This window comes from Leopardus geoffroyi, chromosome B2 (assembly GCF_018350155.1).
Source record: "Leopardus geoffroyi isolate Oge1 chromosome B2, O.geoffroyi_Oge1_pat1.0, whole genome shotgun sequence".
NCBI classification, from domain to species: domain Eukaryota; kingdom Metazoa; phylum Chordata; class Mammalia; order Carnivora; family Felidae; genus Leopardus; species Leopardus geoffroyi.
In genome coordinates, this window is record NC_059332.1 from 73,099,961 (window position 1) to 73,123,336 (window position 23,376).

At 35.8% G+C, this 23,376-nt stretch overlaps 1 long non-coding RNA gene across 1 annotated transcript in view; it reads right to left on the minus strand.

Moving 5' to 3' along the window:
- Positions 1-9,712: 9,712 nt before the first annotated feature.
- The window catches only part of LOC123608664, a 144,928-nt gene continuing 131,264 nt past the window's right edge, over positions 9,713-23,376 (minus strand). Inside the window, exons 3-4 of the long non-coding RNA XR_006717371.1 lie at positions 12,443-12,501; positions 9,713-10,259 (exon numbers count right to left, since the gene is read on the minus strand). This is a non-coding gene — a long non-coding RNA (uncharacterized LOC123608664). The remainder of the gene's footprint in view (positions 10,260-12,442; positions 12,502-23,376) is intronic.

Genomic DNA, 23,376 nt, shown 5'->3' on the forward strand with positions numbered 1-23,376 from the left:
ACTTAATTTCTGTGTGTAGCAAGAAGTTTGAAGTTGAGGTTAATTTCCATTCATTTATCAATTTTTCACAATGCTGTTTGTTGATAAGACTTTCCTCATTCAATAGATTTTGGGTCTTTGTCAGTAAAATTCATTGATGGCATACATGTAGACATATTTCTGGACTGGATATTGTAGATATTTTCAAATCACAGTAAATTTGGAGTCATTGGTCCTCACTTTACAGATAATTCTAACTCCCAGAAATTTTTTTCTCTATTTACACCTAAAATGTCTACTTTGTCCTGTATTGTTATTATCTGTCTAAAAAAAAAACTATAGGGGCGCCTGGAGTGGCTGAGTCGGTTAAGTGTCTGACTTCGGCTTAGGTCATGATCTCATGGTTCATGGGTTCGAGCCCTGTGTCAGGCTCTGTGCTGAAAGCTCAGAGCCTGGAGCCTGCTTCAGATTCTGTCTATCCCTCTCTATCTGCTCCTCCCCAACTAGCACTCTGTCTCTGTCTCTCAAAAAATAAAACAAAAAAAAAAGGTAAAAAAAATTTTTTTTAAAGATTAAAAAAAAACTTTAAACTTCTTCGTGTTAATTAGCATTTTTCTCTGAATATTCGAGGGATTTTTTCCCCTAAATATAAAATATGTAGATGACCATAGTGCCATGTCATTTATTTAATGTCAAATGTTTAAAAATTGTTTTAAATTGTTTAAAAAGCTGTGAGATATATATATATATATACACACATATATATATATATATATATATATATACACACACATATATATATACACATACATACCAAGGTATATTTCCCCAACTCCCTAAAAGAGAAAGATTAGACCTTGTAGTCTTGAGTTGTGAGGCTACATTTACTTAGATGTACTGATAGCACTTCTTTCTAAATGTGTGTTCTGGCCAAGTAGGGGAAGATTGTTCTAGAGACAACTTTCTGCACATACATGCAGATAGACCCAGAGCATGGCTTTGTTCTGAAAGCTTTTGTCCACCAAAGGATTTGGTCAGATTTCCTCAAAGAAGAGGTGATTTGATGCTATTGTTTTAAGAGGGCAGAGGAATTGACACATCGCTGGAGAATCACTTCCCCAGTATTGGGAGAGATAGACTAGAGTTTCTGGTTTCTTGGAAAGGTAGAGACTCTGCCCTATTCACACAGAGTAGCATGGACAGATCTGCTATATTGTATCATTCCAGGAGTTTCTATATACATAGCACAGAGAGCGAAAATGTCCCCTATAGTTTTGTATCTCAGTGTCTCTACAACATAGAGCTAGCAAGACCTTGTAAGAAGATGGTTACATAAATGCCTGTACAAATTTGCTACTAAGGCTATGGACTTAACAGAAATGGTGAGGGTTGAAAGGTTAACCTGTGGTCAGATGAGAGAAAATCATCTACACAGCCTGTCTAGACCACATTGTCAGATACAGTAATTGACAGTATCATTATTTAATAAGAATACTGATAATGGTCATTATGTTTTGATTGCAAGTGACTCTTCTTATTTTCCCACAAGTTTTAAGGTGATTGGCATTGGAATCTGAACCAAGGAAGGAGGAAAGAGCCATGCAAAACAGGAGATCTAGAATTTATTGCTGTCACAGGAAGTGAGGATTAGAATTAGATTGATTTAATTAATAAAAAATAAAAATAACAAGAGTAAATGTAAAACTGTCAAATTTATATATATTTATGTCATACAATTCATATTGTAGGTGTTTTTTTTATTTTTTATTTTATTTATTTATTTTTTTGTAGGTGTTTTTTTTTTAATTTCTCTTTGTCCTTAATTCTATACTGTTAGTTTTTGCTATTCATTAAATTTACTTAAAGTCATGATCTGAATTCTAAAGCATATTTCATAATATGGATGTACCATATTTATTTAATCATTGCTGATTAATTTTTAATAGTTGTCAAATTATCTTTAAGAAATAGTATATAACTTATTCTCCCATTCATCAGTGCTTGGGTACGGTGCCAATTACATCTCTCAGACCTGAGTTCATCTTGTTTCAGCTTGAAAGGTGAAAATGGCAATGATTGCTTTTCCCTTTATTTCTTTTTTTGAAAAATGTTTATTTATTTTGAGAGAGAGAGAATGAGTTGGGGAGAGGGGCCAAGTGAAAGAGAGAGAATCCTGAGCAAGCTCCACGCTATCAGCACAGAGCCCACTGCAGAGCTTGATCCTCCGAACCGTGAGATTATGACCTGAGCTGAAATCAAGAGTGGGATGCTTAACTGACTGAGTTACCCAGGCACACCTTCCCTTTATTTCTTTTAAGAAAACTTTTAGAAAACTTTCTCCCTAGAAAACTGTTTCTATTTGTCAAAATCATTGGGATCATTTTGCATAATTTGTCCAAATACTTATTAAATATCTCAGTTCAAATGAGAGATAATTATGATACTTACAGAATATCAACTGGTATGCTTTCTTCATTAGCAGCAACCCACTTACAAATACTTTACAAATATTGTTTTGACTTAAAGACCTAAGAATCCAGCAGATTTATTCTCATTTTAGATTATTTCATTAAAAATTTGAAAGGGCGGGCCTACGCCGGCCGACTCCATCTTGTTCTGTGTCCTTCACCTAGATCACGCCTCCTCCCCTTGAGTAACCTCCCGATCACCCGTTCAAACTTCCTGATCAAAACACGCCCAGCGACCTGCGTAACAGGACTCCAACCCTTCCCCAGCCAATCAGCTGAGGCCACAGCCATTACCTCACCAACTGCCCCTAGGCCCCAATAAAACCTTTGTCCTTTTTGTCCTTTTGAAACTCGCTCCCCCCCCCCCCCCCGCCCCCATCACCACTGCGTCGGTGCAGGTAGGGGATTGAGCTCGATCTAGCTCGAATAAAGGCTCTTTTGCTTTTGCATCGGACTCGGCTCCCTGGCGGTCTTTGGGGATCACGAATTCTGGGCATAACATATTCTATGAGTAATTTAGAGTTCTATTATTCCAATTCATTAAGCACAAATAGATTTTTCTAACGTGCATTCTCATATCATTCTGCTTCTCTTTCTAGAGTAATCTATAACAGGATTTGAAGCCAATAGATGATGATGATATGCCTAGTTTCTAGGTATTCCAAGTATCTTGACTATAGCCTTAGCCTAGACTGAAGTTTCCTGAATATTTTTCTTGTTCCATAAACTTGTATGAAATATAACCCATAAGCTTTGGTCTGCTTCTTGTAATGGTGAGGCCAGGCTCAGTGTAAGTTATATTCAATACAATTCAAATAGGACAATCAAAATTAACTGGAAAGAAATGTAAAATTTAATTAAAGTCTTAATGCTCAAGGGTATTTCATTTAAAACACACATCAAATTTTTTTGAAAATCACTTTCTTTTGCCTGTTCTCTCTCTAATAACAGCTAGCCCAAAATCTTTCCCCAACTCTGGTCTATCTCCCCTTAAATTGCCTTAAATTTAGATGCTCAAGCTGTGTATCAGATATCTATTGTTATGATAATGTTGCAAAGCAACACAGCAAACCCCAGGCATATAAACAATAAACCCTTTTTAGCTCACAATACTGAAGGCTTCATTGATTTGTGCTGGGTTCACCTATGCATCTGTCGTCCCTTATAGGTCAATGAGGCAGCTCTGCTGAGCTTGGCCAGGCTTATTCACATGCTGGAATTAGCTGGCTATTGATTGATCTAGAATGATCTGGATTGGTATGGCTGAGGGCATTTGGGTTTGTTACATGTGTCTCATCCTTTAACAGTTTCACTCAGACATGTTCTTTGCATGGTGATGAGAGAAAGCAAGAAATATTAAGCTAATTGCACTTTTCAACTCTCTGTTTTCATTACATATGGTAACATCTTTTTGGCCAGAACATGTCACCTGGAAGAATGAAAATTCAGAGTGGAAGAGTTAAATGCAATGAGCCTACTTGTAATGTAGATAGTAGAGAAGAATCAAGGCCATTAATGCAAACAATAGGCCCAAGGCAGTTTTATTTCTCGTGTGTGTGTGTGTGTGTGTGTGTGTGTGTGTGTGTGTATGTGTGTGTGTGTGTTTGTGTGTACCCTGCTGCAATCTCTCCTCTCCCAATAGAACTACCTCCATTTGCCCTCTAAGTTTACTTTGGTTTGTATAATTAAAATATAGTAGTTAAGGTAGAACTAACATCGGTGTGGGCATGTGAATTAAGAGTAAGTGGAGGGGAAATAAATAAAATGCGTAATGTTTGGGAAAAGGGAAAGAGGCTGTGAATTTTTCACATGTTAATGTTTTTATCTTGTCACCAAAAAAGTAATGTTGGAAAGAACAGATCCTAAGAGCTTGTTCTTCCACTGAAGAAGCTACCCCAGAGAACAGCTCAGACTTTGCTCCTAGTTATTAGGGAGTCATTACTCCTTGGCCTGCTCATCTGAATGCAATATTATTCAAAATCAGTTATCCCACTGGAGCAATACTATGGCCCAGATGGTTGAATTATAACATCTCCTCTTCCATTTTTTCCAGCTCGAATAATTTCTCTCAAGATTAATGGTGAATAACTGTGGAGTGAAAACTAGTATTTTATCAGTGCTTGAATAGATCCAAAGTTTTCCTCAGAGGTACGTTAGCAGTCCACGACATTGTAAAACTGGCATATGGGGAATAAGACAAGTCAAATCCTTGATTTTTACAAGAAAATATAATTTTCCCCCAGGACTGCCTGATATTCAAAGTAAGAATCATGAACTATGGGTTATAGAAACAGAGAGAAATGCCTCCGCGTATTAATTTTATATTCTTTGGAGTTTCAATTAATAGCATTATGTTTTAATTACCTTTTTAATATAATGGAGGCAGTAAGATTTTTTGGAATAAATATACTAAAATGAACACTTTCAATGCAATACCTTGTAACAAGCGTATCAGTACTCTTGACTTTGGTTCTTCTCAAGAGTCCAGCCAATGTATACTCTGGACAAACTGACTAAAAGGAATGATATCCATTTTTTTTCCACTATGACAGTGGTTCTTGGCCTTGGCTGCATATTAAAATCGCCGGAGGAGTTCATGTAAAACTGTATGTCTGAGATCTACTACGGACCAATGAAGCCAGAATCTCTAAAGAGTTTCTTTCAGCTTAGGTATCCACGTTTTTTGGCAAAATTCCCTGGGTGACTGTGATGTACAGCGAAGGTTCAGAACTATTGCTCTCAGCCAGTGGTTCTCAGTGTGGCTCCTAGAGAAGCAGCAGCAGCAGTTGCAGCACCTGGAACCTGTCCAAAATGCAAATTTGCAGCCCCTTTCCTAGAGCTGCTTAATCAGAAATGATGGGGGTGGAGAGAGTGCCTGGGTGGCTTAGTCAGTTAAGTGTCTGACTCAATTTTGGCTCAGGTCGTGATCTCATGGTTCATGGGTTTGAGCCCTGCATAGAGCTCTTCACTGACAGTGCAGAGTCTGCTCGGGATTCTCTCTCAAACTAAATAACCTTAAAAAAAAAAAAAGTAATGGGGGTGGACAACAGCAGGGTTGTGTCTTTTTTTTAAATGTTTATTTATTTATTTATTTTGAGAGACAGAGATAGAGGGCGAGTGGTGGGCGAGTAAGAGGGAGAAAATCCCAAGAAGGCTCCTGCAGCTGTCAGTCTACGAACCGCGAGATCATGACCTGAGCCGAAACCAAGAGTTAGACCCTTAACCGACTGAGCCACCCAGGCATCCCAGGGTTGTGTATTAATAAGCCTCCCTGTGATTCTGATGCACAGTGAAGTTTGAGAACCAATGATGGAATCAATGGTGATCAAATTTAATGGATAAAAGAATCACCTGAAGTACTTGCTCAATACGTGGATTTTATTTGTCAATACTCCCAGAACTTTCCACTAAAAAAATTAATTTTACTGTTGTAAAATATAATTTAATCTAAAAATGACCCCAAAATGTCAAGTGGAGGGTTCTGTCCTCAGAGATTCTAAATCAAAATGTAGCAAACTACATTTTTAAAGCATCCAGGAGACCCTATTCCAGAGGACCAATCTCTAATACGAGTAGTATGATCTATAGTCCTCCATCACTGTAGAACACAGAGTCTGTATATATGTGTATGTGTATGTGTATTTGTATGTATATGTATATGTATATGTATATGTATATGTATATGTATATGTGTATGTGTATATGTCAGTACCCTAACCAATGACCCGTCTGCTCTTTTCCCATATCTTCACAGAAATGCTTTCATGAAAATATACCTTCAGGCTATGTTTGGCATAATATTCTTAAGGGTTAAAATAATAGTTCAGGGGGCGCCTGGGTGGCGCAGTCGGTTGAGCGTCCGACTTCAGCCAGGTCACGATCTCGCGGTCTGTGAGTTCGAGCCCCGCGTCAGGCTCTGGACTGATGGCTCAGAGCCTGGAGCCTGTTTCAGATTCTGTGTCTCCCTCTCTCTCTGCCCCTTCCCCATTCATGCTCTGTCTCTCTCTGTCCCAAAAAAATAAATAAAAAAGTTGAAAAAAAATTTAAAAAAAAATATTAAAAAAAAATAATAGTTCAGTAACAATAATAATTGTTCAGTAGTTCTATTTATAAAACCAATATAATGTATTCTAATATATTTCACTTTATATATACAAATATATATTTATACATATATAGAGAGTTGTAAATATAGAAACTATACTTTATAAGGATAAAATTCATTTCTAAGTAAATTATCTTCTATACTGATTACTGAAACAAATTTGCTTATTCAAACAATTAAATTTAAAATATTTCACTTTAGCTTTAACTGCCAGAGAACTCAGAGACACACTTAGTATCAATTGCAATAACTATATTGACCTAAGTGTTTGATATTTTCCCCCTCATAGTATTTTTATATTGGCAATTTTATTGAATGTATCCTTTATTATATCACCTTAAACTCTTAATGAATATAACAAGATGACAACTACTGTAACAAATATTAACCTTCAAAGTAATTGAAATCCCATTTAAGACATTCGATCATCCTGAGGTAATGAATGTAATACACTGGTTTAAGAAATTCTAAGAACAGAAATATCAAGTACTGGCCAGTTTTTAAAAAGACAGCTGGAAATAATTTTTCAGACACAAATGTGGATGTGTTCTTTGTGTTTAGTTAAAACCTGTAGTCAGCACATTGTGTCAATTGTCTGAATACATTTGACAATATAGATAACAAGACTTATGAGAACTCAATTTCTGGGTTTCTGTGAGAAAAAAAACGTAATCTCCAGATTGTGGAAAACTGTGTGGCCTGTTGACCTGAATGCTCCTGAGCCTGGAACTATAGCTCTGAGAAACTCTTGTTGTGTGGCTCACACCCACAGACTGGGCAAGTCTCTGGTTGTTTCTATGTGAGTAGAATTTTTCTTAGTACATCCCTGTGGGCTAACAGTCAAATTTTTAGTCTCTATACAAGAAGACTTTAGAACTTCCGACGTAAGTATCAGAATACCTACAGTTTGTTTTCAATAGGCCTCTTAATAAGTGAATTAGGCTCACAGCCATGATGTGCCTAAAAAAAGAAGAAAAAAGTTAAGTGGGAATATATCAAACTATAGACTTATAGAAGGATTTCATTTTGTTTTTAAAGGCAGTCAAGTTTATGAATACTTTCTTAGAAATTCTCTAAGAGATAGTAAATCAACATATTTTACATATTTTCCACACTTCGCTAAGCTTTTATTAAACCAAGGATTCCAACAATGCATGTAAAAATTCATTTCTTTATCCATAGAACTCCATGGAATAGTCTCTTCATGTATTATCGTGAAAAAAATACCACTGAAAAGACAGATGTTTATGATTATCTGTTTCTAGAGAACATGTGCCTCTGAGTATGCCACGTGCAAGGGAGAGTCTCAGCATACAAAGTGGCCTGATTTCTATGTCTATACAAGGAGTTTTATTTTCAAAATATTAGAAATATTTTTATATTTAAGAAAATTACAATTTTTTAAAAAATAAAAAATTATTTTTAAAAAATAAAAAATATTTTTAACCATGTCTTATCAGGCAGAGAGAGCTTTTGCAATGCTAACCACTGTCAAAAGTTGCTGACTTTTCAGCTGAGCTAACCCATTTTTAAGTAGTTGTGTATATGTTTTATATTTTTGGACCTTCAAGTGTAACACATAAATTCAAGAACAGGACACCTAAACATATACCTTAATGAATCAGCTGTACTGCCATTTTTTTTAAATAAAAAGCATGAAGTGAATAAATCATTAGGTTGTTAAAGGGCCTGAGGGTTCAGCAACACTCTATGAATAAATTTCAATAACCTCAGGAAGAAGTCTAGAAGGTCGCTAGGTTTGGCGTTGATGAAGAGAAGTCTCTGGTCTGTAGGCTTGTATTAAAGAATCCGACTCCATTTTTGATGTCTGCTAACAGCTTTCAAGTATCGCCATATTGCCCCACACCTGAGCAAGTTAAGGAAGTCCAGGTGTTCCCTGCTTTGGCACACGTGAGAAATTCAAACTTTGAAATGTTGGTCCACAAGGGAATTGTCATTCTAGCCCCACCCTGTAACTACCATAAAACCCCAAACAAGTTTCTCCTTTCTCCCCTCTCAGCCATTTTCAAGCCTATTTGAGAGACAAGCACACTGTCCCCAGAAATGCCCACTTTGTAATAAACCTTTCAGTACCCTCTTGGCTCAAGAGTGGCTTCATCAGGCTGAAAAGCTGAACCAAGTTTGGGAATGAGGGTCCATTCCTCCTCTGTGGGGTGATTAAAACAATATTGAATTATACATTATGTCCCTGATTTGGAAACTAAATTTTATAGCTTAAATGAATTTCCTCTTTTTATTTAAGAGAAAAATTGATGTTCAGGCATCGATGTTCAGGCAAAAATGTATAGCTTGGCTAACAGTACACTTTGATTTACAGAAGGGTTTGGTTGAGACCTAGGTTCTACCATGCTGATATTTTTCTAGCTCACATCCCTTACTTGAACAGAACACTTAAAAGTAAATGCACAAATGTTAATGGTATAGAAAGAGTATGAACACTTTATAAAAGGAATTTATTGTACATGCATATTTTAAAAGCACTGTCCTCACCTTTATGTAGTTTCTACTGCTGTGAACCTCAAACTTCCATCATGCTATCAATCAGTTTATTAAAATTTGTTGGCTATTTTCTTTAGTTGATCCTCCTTGCTTAAATTGTTACATTTGTAGTTATTATAGCTTTTCCTGCAATCTTCTCTTTATTATTTAAGATGCAAAATTTATATTAAGTCAGGAGTCATTAGGTTAATAGGTCCATGAGGGCAGCAATTCTGTCTTCTTTGATCATTGTTCTCTCCAGTGCCAAGAAAAATAAAAGGGATTATCATGTATAAATATTCAATAAAGATTTTTGAATGTATGGATGAATGCATCAAAAATCTCTGAAAAAGTATAATACAGCCTCTATAAACTTGGAGACTCTCACATTTTGCAGTAGAAACTTAAAAAAAAGTCATTCAGGGGCACCTGGGTGGCTCAGTCGGTTAAGCGGCCGACTTCATCTCAGGTCATGATCTCGAGGTCCGTGAGGACTGTGAGTTCGAGCCCCGCATCGGGCTCTGTGCTGACAGCTCAGAGCCTGGAGCCTGTTTCAGATTCTGTGTCTCCCTCTCTCTGACCCTCCCCTGTTCATGCTCTGTCTCTCTCTGTCTCAAAAATAAATAAATGTTAAAAAAAAATTAAAAAAAAGTCATTCAAGTCAAATTGTTTGCTGCTTTTATTAATAACACTAATTGCTTATTAGGTATTTATCTTCCCCAGCATTGAGCTAATTACTTTAATTGTATTTAACATACTATTTAACATACTATCCTACTGATTTTATTTCCATTTTATAACTAAAAAATATCTCTTACAGAAGACAATTAGTGTGCCAAATATTTCTTTCATTTCTTCTTTTTTGTATAGCTTGGTGAACAAGACTAGTAGAGATTTAGATTCTGCCCCTTCCTGAATAGTGGAACAAAAATAATAGTAAAATTGGAGCATTTCTTGTAATCCCAGGTTTTAGTTGAGTCTGGGGAATAACTAGAACATAGCAGCTGACCCAGAGTCTAAGTCCTGGTCAAAATTGACTTGATGAAGTAATGAATTTCCATCTACAGTCCTTCCCTGTATGATTCAGTTCTATATATTATTTCATTCATGTGTTATTAACACATATTTATTAGGTGCCTGTTCCATGCCAGATACCATAGTAATCAATGGTGACCAGTTATGATCCCTCTCTTTGTGGGACCTTCAGCCTAGTGGAGAGGAGGGGAGAAACAGACAAGAATCAGGTTAAGAAGAGTAAATATCTTATTCTAAATAAAAGTTTATATTATATGAACAAAAAGTTATTCTACAAAAAAAAAAAAAACCCACACATACACAATAAGTTGTCATAACGAGTGAATGTATTATATGCTACCTGATAAGAAAACTTGATCAGAGACTAAACTCTTTCCCAGAACATCCTGCCTCAGAGGATTATACTCAGCTGAGATTCTTCAAAGCGAAGCTATGTTATGAAGAACAGTGATACTTTCAAACCCCCACCCTAAGGTGGTCACAGGAGCATCCATGCACCATGCACCTGAAAGTACAGGTCAGCTCAGTTGAATGCTAGTTGTAGTACTCAATGTCCCATATCCCAAGAACTCCTTTAGTTCCAGGCAAAACCCTGGTTGGATCATTTTAGTTGGATTATTAGTGTCTTTCATTGTGCGTAAGTTTACTAAATTGCAGATACAAGTAGTGCTCTCTTTTATCTTTAATGAAGCTAATATAATGGCTCCTCATCTGTTTGCTTGTTTGTGTTAGCCTTCAGTTGGCTTTGAAGTCAGGAAGAGAAGGGTGATATTTATTGGGTTCCCCTAGATTTCCAATTATCACATTTACCATCAAAGTTTTAAACCCAGCTGTCTGCTTTTTATCCCAAGCATTCCTTTTTTTTAATTCTCCCTCTCATTCTTTTAAACCTGTGCTTGGTTTTCTTTCATAACACATAACCCATAGACAAAAGAATCTTTCAATGATCTAGAGATTTTGGGTCCTACAATCTGAGACAAATTATGGCAGGGAACCTAGCTATTTCATTTACTATTGTATTCCTAGGAATTAGAACTTTACATAGATATCACTAAACAATAAAAGTATTTCTTGAATGTTAAATTCTCTTCTCTTGAGCTAATACTCTTTTTTAAGATGCCTCATAGTTATCTTCTTTCAATTTGTTTTTATAATTATGTGTATGATTTCTTAGATTTGTACACGAACTGGATTATATCACAGACAGGTGTGACTTCAACTCAAATCCTAGGAGCTGAGATGACAGAGGTCTGCTTGTACACATTCCTGTTTACTTTCTGCTCAAATTGTTCCCATCATAAGGATGTTCATGTATTTTTCTTCATGATATTTATTTATTTTTTTAATTTTAGAGAGATAGAGCATAAGCAGTGGAGAGTAGCAGAGGGAGAGAGAAAATCTTAACACTAGGTGTGGAGCCCGATGTGGGGCTCAATATATGGTTATAGGATCTCATAACCCTGAGATCATCACTTGTTCTGAAATCAAGAATCAGACACAACCAACTGAGTCACCCAGGAATCCCTTCGTTGTATTTTAAAATCTATATAAACAATATATATATAACTGAAAATTATTTATTTGTCTAAATATGTGAATCATTCTTACTCTCACAGTGATATCTTCTTATTTGGGCCAGTTGCAAGGCACAGAGATGTCTAACATAATGCTGCTTATGCTATTGTCATTTGCCTTTTTATATGTGTATCATTGAGTAAGATTAACAGTATAAAAACTACTAGGAGATCCAAAAGGTTGTTATCTTCATGTGCCCACCACTGAAAACACCCCTCTTGAACAAATTCTTAGAAATACCATGAAAAAAAAATATAGAGTTCAACTATAGTTTTATATTAACTAACTTAAAAAAAAGATTTAATTTCATAAAATTGGCATATATGCAGCTGAATAGGTATTTTGCTTTACTACTTTTAACAAATGTGAAATATGACTCTTTTGTATTGTCTTTCGTGAAATTTTACATATTGCCTTTTGTGAAATTTTAACTTCTGTGCTATATGAATCACTAACTTAACAAACTAGTATTTATTAAGGTCTTCTTATGTGCCAGAAATTACACAGTCTCTTCAGATGTTTATACAATGCAACACTTCTGATCTCCAGGCACGTGTGTTGTCGAGCAGAGAAGACCAACATATAAACAAGTATTGATACAATGGAGGTATGCAGGGAGGGAAGAGAAATATCTGGTATTTCTTAGCTACTGTAGGAAATTTTATTAAATATCAGTTCATTAAATCAGAGCCATTTTCTCTTTTAACAGATAAGAAGCCTAAGTATCAAAGAAATCATTCCACTTGACCAAGGTCAAAGTCATTCAAGAACACATACTCACATTGGTTCAGCTCTTGCCAGTGTATTTTCATTTTTATTCAGTTTCTTAAGAGGGAGTATCTATAAGAAAAATAAGCCAACAATTGATTCTTTTCCTCTTATTTTTTATACTTATAAGTGATTTTTTTTGTAATTTAACTTTATTTTTTATTTTTTAAAATTTACATCCAAATTAGTTACTATATAGTGAAGCAATGATTTCAGGAGTAGATTCCTTAAATGCCCCTTACCCATTTAGCCCTTCCCCCCTCCCACAACCCCTCCAGCAACCCTCAGTTTGTTCTCCATATTTATGAGTCACTTTTGTTTTGTCCTCCTCCCTGTTTTTATATTATTTTTGTTTCCCTTCCCTTATGTTCATCTGTTTTGTCTCTAAAGTCTTCATATGAGTGAAGTCATATGATTTTTGTTTTTCTCTGACTGACTAATTTCACTTAGCATAATACCCTCCAGTTCCATCCACATAGTTGCAAATGGCAAGATTTCATTCTTTTTGATTGCCAAGTAATACTCCATTGTATATATATACCACGTCTTCTTTATCCATTCATCCATCGATGGACATTTGGGCTCTTTACATACTTTGGCTATTGTTGATAGTGCTGCTATAAACATGGGGGTGCATGTGTCCCTTTGAAACAGCACACCTGTATCCCTTGGATAAATGCCTAGTAGTGCAATTGCTGGGTCGTAGGGTAGTTCTATTTTTAGTTTTTTAAGGAACTTCCATACTGTTTTCCAGAGTGACTGCACCAGCTTGCATTCCCACCAACAATGCAAAAGAGATCCTCTTTCTCCGCATCCTCACCAACATCTGTTGTTGCCTGAGTTGTTAATGTTACCCATTCTGACAGGTGTCAGGTGGTATCTCATTGTGGTTTTGATTTGTATTTCCCTGATGATGAGTGATGTGGAGCATTTTTTCATGTGTCAGTTGGCCATCTGGATGTCTTCTTTGAAGAAGGGTCTATTCACGTCTTTTGCCCATTTCTTCACTGGATTATTTGTTTTTTGGGTGTTGAGTTTGATAAGTTCTTTGTAGATTTTGGATACTAATCCTTTATCTGATATGTCATTTGCCAATCTCTTCTTCCATTCTGTAGGTTACCTTTTAGATTTGCTGATTATTTCCTTTGCTGTGCAGAAGCTTTTTATTTTGATGAGGCCCCAGTAGCTCATTTTTGCTTTTGTTTCCCTTGCCTCCGGAGACATGTTGAGTAAGAAATTGCTGCGGGCAAGATCAAAGAGGTTTTTGCCTGCTTTCTTCTAGAGAATTTTGATGGCTTCCTGTCTACATTGAGGTCTTTCATCCATTTTGAGTTCATTTTTGTGTATGGTGTAAGAAAGTGGTCGAGAAACCAGAAGCTGGTTCTTTGAAAGAATTAACAAAATTGATAAACCACTAGCCAGTTTGATCAAGAGGAAAAAGGAAAGGACCCAAATAAGTAAAATCAAGAATGGAAGAGGAGAAATCACAACCAACACAACAGATATAAAAACAATAATAAGAGAATATTATGAGCAATTATATGCCAATTAAATGGGAAATCTGGAAGATATGAACAAATCCTAGAAACATATACACTACCAAAACTGAAACAGGAAGAAATAGAAAATTTGAACAGACCCATAACCAGTAAGGAAATCGAATTAGTTATAAAAAATCTGCAAAAAACAAGAGTCCAGGGCCAGATGGCTTTCCAGGGAAATTCTACCAAACATTCAAGGAAGAGTTAACACCTATTCTCTTGAAGCTGTTCCAAAAAATAGAAATGGAAGGAAAACTTCCAAACTCTTTCTATGAAGCCAGCGTTACCTTGATTCCAAAACCAGACAGAGACCACACTAAAAAGGAGAATTATAGACCAATTTCCCTGATGAACATGGATGTAAAGATCCTCAACAAGATATTAGCCAACCGGATCCAACAATACATTAAAAAAATTATTCACCACGACCAAGTGGGATTTATACCTGGGATGCAAGGCTGGTTCAATATCCGCAAAACAATTAACGTGATTCATCACATCAATAAAAGAAAGGACGAGACTCATATGATCCTCTCAATAGATGCAGAGAAAGCATTTGACAAAATACAGCATCCTTTCTTGATAAAAACCCTAAGAAAGTAGGGATAGAAGGAGCATACCTCGAGATCATAAAAGCCATATATGAACGACCCAATGCTAATATCATCCTCAATGACAGCTTTCCCCCTAAGGTCAGGAGCAAGACAGGGATGTCCACTCTCACCACTGTTATTCAACATAGTATTGGAAGTCTTAGCCTCTGCAATCAGACCACACAAAGAAATAAAAAGGTATCCAAATCGGCCAGGAGGAGGTCAAACTTTCACTCTTCGCAGATGACATGATACTCTTATATGGAAAACCCAAAAGATTCCACCAAAAACTGCTATAACTGATTCATGAATTCATCAAAGTTGCAGGATATAAAATCAACACACAGAAATCGGTTGCATTACTATACACCAGCAATGAAGTGACAGAAAGAGAAATCAAGGAATCGATCCCATTTACAGTTGCACCAAAAACCATAAAATACCTAGGAATAAATCTAACCAAACAGGTGAAAAATCTATACACTGAAAACTATAGAAAGCTGATGAGAGAAATTTAAGAAGACACAAAGAAATGGAAAAAGACTCCATGCTCCTGGATAGGAAGAAGAAATATTGTTAACATGTCCATACTACCCAAACCAATCTACATATCCAGTGCATTCCCTATCAAAGTAACACCAGCATTCTTCACAGAGCTAGAACAAATAATCCAAAAATTGGATGGAACCAGAAAAGACCCTGAATAGCCAAAGCAATCTTCAAAAAGAAAACCAAAGCAGGAGGCATCACAATCCCAGACTTCAAGCTCTACTACAAAGCTGTAATCATCAAGACAGTATGGTACTGGCACAAGAACAGACACTCAGATCAATGGAACAGAATAGAGAACCCAGAAATGGACCCACAAACGTATGGGCAACTCATCTTTGACAAAGCAGGAAAGAATATCCAATGGAATAAAGAGAGTCTCTTCAGCAAGTGGTGCTGGGAAAACTGGACAGAGACATGCAGAAGAATGAACCTGGACCACTTTCTTACATAAGTGATTTTTTTAAGTTATGTCTTTCTTTGGAGACGGAGTCACTTTGCAAGTGAAAATATATGTCTTTCAAACTAAATCCAAAGCCCTAACTGTGGGCTTGCAATACCAGAGAATCTCCCATTATAACTTAGCTCAAAGTTGTTGCAGCATTTGGTTAAGTTACTTACTTGTAAAAGTGACTAGTTACCCTGTTTCTTGATTTTATATACACCATTCCACTTCCCTCACTTGAGAGTAACCTACTTTAGAACAGTGATTGGATATTTCTTTGGTGTAGTCTGTCCATTTGGGATATGAATCAAATGTTAATATGTTAATATATTATGTACATTAGAAAGAAAATGTTATTTCAATTATATATATTTACCAAAAATTCTATCATACTCCCAACCTTTGGGAAGAGAGTAGTAGCTAGTTTATCCTTCCTTTCCACACCCATGCCTACCATGACTCTTTCTAGTGTTTGTATAAAGTAAGAAAACTAAATTAGAAAATTAGCAATATTTCTCCTATTTAAGAATGCTAAACTTACCATCAAGATGACATTATAAGTTTTGGGGCATCTGGGTGGCTCAGTCGGTTAAGCGGCCGACTTTGGCTCAGGCATGATCTTGTGGTTTGTGAGTTCAAGCCCTGTGTGGGGTTCTGTGCTGACAGCTCAGAACCTGCAGCCTGCTTCAGATTCTGTGTCTCCCTCTCTCTCTGCCCCTCCCCTACTCACGCTCTTCCTCTCTTTCTCTCTCTCAAAAATAAATAAACATTAAAAAAAAATTTTTAAAGAATGACATTATAAGTTTGATAAAAGGATAACTCTAATGTTTAATATTTTAATATTTTTATAATTTATATATAATTTAATATACATATAATTTTAATATTTTAATAATTTAACATTTTTCAAGTACAAATTTGTCAGCTTGTCATGTGTTAGGGCAGGCTGTTATGACTATCATTTAGGGCTGATGCACTAATGCATAATTATCCCATATTATAGCATAACAAACTATCCAAAGAATTATTTATCTGTAATTATGGCAAGTTAATTTGTTTCCCGTTGAATTTATAGGACATGAAGTATTTCCAAATGTTTGTGTGTGTTTTCAATACAGTGCCAGAAACATCAACATGTGTCTTTTGAGAACATTTGCATTAGAAAACAATATACAAATATGTATATTGAACCCCAATAATGAGTATCCTCAAGTAAATCCTAAGCAGTCATTTTCCAACATGTTAAGGTATGGGAGGGTAGGAGGTGGAGGTAGGATTAATTTGCCCTGGCCAGGGCACTGTCAAATGGTTAATATCCTTGTTTAAGTTTCCTTTGATCAGAAGTACAATGAAAGTTCCTATTTGAAACATCATGGGGCAGCAAAGGGCATGGCATGAAGCAATTCAAATCAGGGTCTTTGGGAAAATCCAGAAGTTCAATAGTTTGATGTTATGGCTGAGAACTGGGGATGAGAACAGAACTGATCAGGAACAAATATGAAAGATTTTGAGCAATCCTTCTTAACAACTTTGCAATTTCGGTTGGTGGCTGCAAGGCTGTTTATTGGTTTGGAATGGCTTGAAGTGTAAATACATACAAGTTGTATTGTAATAGTGTAGCTTTGGGATAGGGCTACTGAAATCCAGATATGTCTCTGCTACAAAGGGCATTTGGGCCCTTTTTATGTTGCCAAGAGACTACCTGAGTGTCCCCTTCCCCTCCCATCACCTATCTATTGAAATGCAAGGCTCCAGAGACTAAGACAGCATCTTGTGAATGGTGTTCTACTATTGCTAAACCTTAGGATGACACACACTGCTTTCATCCTTTAAGTATGTATAATATCTAATCTATTAATAATGTCTGTTTGTATTATTTGATTACTGACCTGTTTTCTTTCACATAACTCTCATTACAGAATTCATATACAAAGCTGACAATAGTAGGAAATGCTGTTCATATGGCTGAATTTCGTCCCTTCTTGTGCATTTCAGTATTTAAATCCATTCCTGTTTTTTGTTTTCTCTTTCTTGCTAGACACCTCACATTTGCCTCCAGAATATTCTAAAAGTTTAGTGACATCAACTTCACATTTAAATCATAATATGGTTATGAAATTGGTCCATAATACTTCAGTGTAGAAATGGACTAAGATTAGAAAAATTTGTTTTGTTTAAATTTGTATAAGTTATCTAATAAAGACAACACATAAAATTTTAAGTAGTTTTTCTTAACCAAGTAAAATAAAATGAGAATAGTTGAATATATTCTTATTAAAATCTGTCAAAGTCAAATTTTCGTGATTCAAAAATGACTGAATAACTACTTCTGATGTTTTTGTTACTCTGAAGTTTTTCCTAAGATACATGAAATATTATTACTAAATAATTTATAGCAGTTTATATAGAAGAAAAAACATAAATCGTATGATGCAAATATAAAGTTGGAGAAACTACCTTTGGGTATCATAGAAGTCCTGAAAATATGGAAGGACTAGTCTGGATATATTTGTTATAAAGTGCCAGAGCCCTCATATGGCAGGCCTGATGGGAACTTCAGCAGAATGCTACTCAGAAGAAATCCAGGAAACAGACCAAACAGTGCCTCCCATAATGATATCTCTACCTAGATCACATTTCTTCACAAACTTCTGGGATGTTTCATCACTAAGTTCCTAAAATATGATGAGAACAGCAAAACCAGTCGTGGTACATTTATTAAGCAAGAAAAAGTTGCTTGTATTCTTCCACTTGATCTTGGAAATCCAAGTGAAATTTCATGATCTCAGTTTCTCACTACATGGAGTTTGAAGGCCATTCTGTAGATCATTCTGTTAATGTTATTTCTCAGTGACAGTCATCTGATATCAGAAACATTGTGGAAAGTGGTCTAAATCTGACATCAAAAGGTCTTGATTTTGGTCCTATTTTTCTTAGAATATTCAGAGTCTATCTACATAACCTCAGGGTATAAGCTGAGACCCTGGAGATGAGAACAGGCAACAGGTATCCAAACCTGAACAGAGGTGATTGATTACTCATGCATCACTTGCTAAGAGAAAAGAACACCAGTTCTGCTACCCTTAGTCTCCTACCCAGCTTCTGACCAAATAAGCCTAGAAATTGATGAATTTCTAGAAATTGATGAAGATGAAAGTGTGAGCTTTCTTTGCTGGGTATTCAGTCAAAAAAAGAGTGCAAAATATAACTAGTTGCTTCCTCATCAGAGGAAATAGCAGGAGTCTCCCCACTCCTTCAAGCCATCATATGGGCATCCATGGGTTCATCATGGACCTGCAGACAGTGTCTCCTGGAATTTGAGCCTCACAAAGATTGATGCTTGACTCTACTGGAAGATTCTATGAGGTAGAATGAATGGAACTGTGACTGATAAAAAGTGTTGGGAGTGTTTTTGTTTTCTTTTTATGGAAGTTTCTATTTTTTTTCTCTTTATTAAATCCTTTTTAAATTTTATTTAAATCCAAGTTAGTTAACATATAGTGTAATAATGGTTTCAGGAGTAGAATTTAGTAATTCATCACTTACATATAATACCCAGTTCTCATCCCAACAAATGCCCTCCTTAATGCCCGTCCCCCATTTAGCCCATTTCCCCACCCAAAACCCCACCAGCAACCCTCAGATTGTTCTCTGTATTTAAGAATCTCTTATGGTTTGTCTCCCTCTCTGGTTTTATTTTTTTCTTTCCTTCTCCCTATGCCCATCTGTTTTGTTTCTTAAATTCCACATGTGAGTGACATCATATGGTATTTATCATTCTCTGACTATTTCACTTAGCATAATACATTCTAGTATCATCCACATCATTGCAAATGGTAAGATTTCATTAGTTTTTATTGCTGAATAATAGTCCATTGTGTGTGTGTGTGTATATATATATATATATATATATATATATATATACCACATCTTCTTTATCCATTTATCAGTTGATGGACATTTGGGCTCTTTCCATAATTTGGGTATTATTGATAGTACTGTTATTAACATTGGGGTGCATGTATCCCTTCAAGTCAGCATTTTTGTGTCTCTTGGATAATTACCTAGTAGTGCAATTGCTGGATTATAGACTAGTTCTATTTTTAATTTTTTGAGGAAAATCCATCCTGTTTTCTAGAGTGGCTGTGCCAGTTTGCATTCCCACCAGCAGTGCAAAAGTGTTCTACTTTCTCCATATCCTTGCCAACATCTGTTTCCTGTGTTGTTAATTTTACCATCAAACAGGTCTGAGGTGATATGTCATTATGGTTTTAATTTTTATTTACCTGATGATGGGTGATGTTGAGAATTTTTTCATGTGTCTGTCAACCATCTGGATGTCTTCTCTGGAAAAGTGTTCATTTCTTTTGCTCATTTCTTCACTGAATTATTTGGGGTTTTTTGGGGGGAGGGTGTTGAGTTTGATAAGTTCTTTATAGATTTTGGATACTAACACTTTATCTGATATGTCATTTGCAAATATCTTCTCCCCTTCCATCAGTTGCCTTTTAGTTTCGCTGATTGTTTCCTTTACTGTGCAGAAGCTTTTGATCTTGATGAGGTCCCAATAGTTAATTTTGGCTTTTGTTCCCCTTGCCTCCAGAGACATGTCAAGTAAGAAGTTGTTGCGACCAAGGTCAAAGAGGTTGTTGCCTGTTTTCTCCTCTAGGATTTTTATGGTTTCCTGTCTTACATGTAGGTCTTTCATCCATTTTGAGTTTGTGGTGTAAGAAAGTGTTTATTTTTCTGCATGTGGCTGTCAAGTTTTCCCAATACCATTTACTGAAGAGACTATCTTTTTCCCATTGGATATTCTTTCTTGCTGTTGAAGATTAATTGGCCATACATTTGTGGGTCCATTTTTGCATTCTATGTTTCATTGGAAGAGCCTGAATTTTAGAATTGACAAGATAATGGTGTCAAGTTTGCCTTGGAATTAAATGGGTACCACAGAAGGCAGAGAACTCTACAAATAGAACTTCCTGCTAGAGTATCTCTTAAGGTTAATCTCACCTTTGACTAAGAGAAAACTCAAGATAACAGTAGCTTAAACAATGTAGCCTGACTGCATTTATTTGGCAAATAAGTTGCCCAGGGCAGAAATAGCACTCTATAGTGTCAACAAGCCAGGATCCATCTTTTTGTTCCACTATGCATGGTCTCAAGGCAACTTGTCTAAGACAGCTGCTTTTAATCCTTATAGGTCTATCTAGAGATAGTAGGGGTCATACAGCAGCAGAAGAAAAACAGAAAAAAGATTTTTTAAGGATACTTATTAGAAATTAAATATACCAAATATGTACACCATTAGCCAGAGTCAAATCATAGTCACCACAAAATTACAAGGTAGCTAGATGATCATTTGGAATATTTCAATTATAAAGGAATCAGCCTGAATCTGATATCTCATACATGAAACCTCAGCTTAATTATTAGATGACTAAAACTATAGTATGCCTCATATACAAGTTAGATTTAATTTCACATAGTTTCAACTGAGTATTTGCTACTGTCTTGTTATTTGACCATGACCTGTCCTCCCTCTGTAGGTCACCACACCTAGTTTCCATGCTCCTGTATTCTGAACAATTGGACGCAGAACAGCTTTTATTCTGTCTTAGGGGAGAAAAAACCATATTGTGGGGTAAATACTGTAGTCAGGAACAGACTATTTAACTTACTAGACCACATGCTCCTTCTACAGAGTTGAACCTCAGATTAAGGCATCTGGCCTTGTTTTTGTTTTTGTTTTCTCTAAGAATGTAAGATTCTGCCCTAAATTAAAGTTTTCAGGTTGCCAAACACAAAGCCTTTGGAAACTGATCTCAAAGGAACTGTTTTGTTCTAAGATAAAACCCAGCTGCGTTGTTGTGTGATAAATGGATTCTATCCACTCCACATTTAGACTCTGGCTGAAGTGCCTATCCCCTCCCCACTTAAGGTTTATTAACAAAAGTTCCAACCTGGACCTGGTTGATATAGGATCTGGATCTGATAACATAATGGATCTTAATTTCTTTTTGAGACAGACCTTTTTCTAAAACTAGGGAATGAAAATAAGAGCAATGAAATTACAAGCTATCCACTATTTGGTCAATTAATTTATTTATAGGGTTCATACTCAGACTACTTCCAAAAGATTTTGAGGAAGCTCAGTATTCAGAACTCTATTCTTCCTCTGCTGAGGGTGGTTTCTGGGTTTTGTCTGTGATCTTCTCATCCTCAATAACTTTCATTCCTGTGCCATCTAAGCCACCCACTCCTGATGGTCCTGAAATGCTCCATCTATTATATAATTAATTCCGAAACACCATTGAAATAACTCCAATCTTTATTAACTAATTATTTCCACTCTGTATTTTGAGTAGACTTCCAAGACATGTATGGTAACCTCTCCATTATCACCTGATTGCATTCCTCTTTTAATTCCTTTTCACTCAGCTTGTATTTCCCATCTAGCATCTCACTGATTCTCATTCTGCAATTCTGAGTCATGCTTTAATCCTTATTTTTTGTCACCTTCCGTATCCATACACACAGCAGGTCTGCTGGCTCACCAACAAACTACATCTTGAATCTATGTAGCACTCTTCATTTCTTCTGTTATGACCCATAGTCATGTTGCCATCATCTCCTTCCTGAATTACTATACTTACCTTCTGATAGAACTGCCTTCTTGTATTGTTGTCTCCCCCTCCCATCCTGCAGTCATTTCTCTATGCAGCAGTCTGAATTCTTTTTAACTTAATTTTTAAATTAAATCTTTTATCTTGAGATAATTGTATATTCACATACAGTTGTAAGAAATACTACAGAAAAATCCTGGGTATCTTTACCCAGTTTTCTCCACTGATCACATTTCAAAAATCTATAGCACAATATCACAATCAGGATATTGACATTGATATGGGGAAGATACATAACATTTCAATAACCACTAGGATTCCTCTTGTTCTCCTTTATAATCACACATACCTTCCCCTGGTGACCACAGACCTGGTATCCATTTCTATAATTTTGTCACTGAAAAAATGATTTGTAAATGGAAAAGTACCTTTGGGTTTGGCTTTTTCACTCTGCATAATTATCTAGAGATTCATCCAGGTTGTACATATGTCAATAATTCATTCTTTTTTTTTTATTGCTGATTAGTATTCAATGGTATGTATGAACTACATTTTATGTAATCATTCACTATTTGAAAACATGTGTTTACAGGTTTGGGCTATTACAAATGTTAATAAAGCTGCTATAAACATTTGTGTACAGGTTTTTATGTGAACATAACTCAGCAATGTAATTTCTGGGTTTAAGGTCATGCATGTTTAGTTTTCTGAGTAACTGTGAAGTGGTTTTCCAGAGTGTCTGTACCATTTTACCTTCCCATTAGCAGTATATGAATGATCCAATTTTTCTGCATCGTTGCCAGCGTTTGGTGTTGTCTTTATTTTTATTTTAGATATTCTGATAGACATCTAGTGATATATCATTGTGGTTTACCTTACATTTTCCCAAAGACTAATGACATTAAACATATTTTAATGTGTTAATTTTCCATCTGTATATCTTCTTTGGTGAAGTCTGGTCATGTATTTTCCCATTTTCTATTTGGAATGTTTGTTTGTTTTACTTACTATTGAGTCTTGAAAGTTCTTTTGCTTTTGTTCTAGACAGTTTTCTTGACATTTTTTACTATAGTGAGTCTTCTAATTCATGTACATGGTAGATCTCCCCATTAATTTAAATCTTTGATTTTTTTCATCAGTATTGTATTGTTGTCAGCATACAAGTCTTGTATATGGTTTACTACATTCACAGT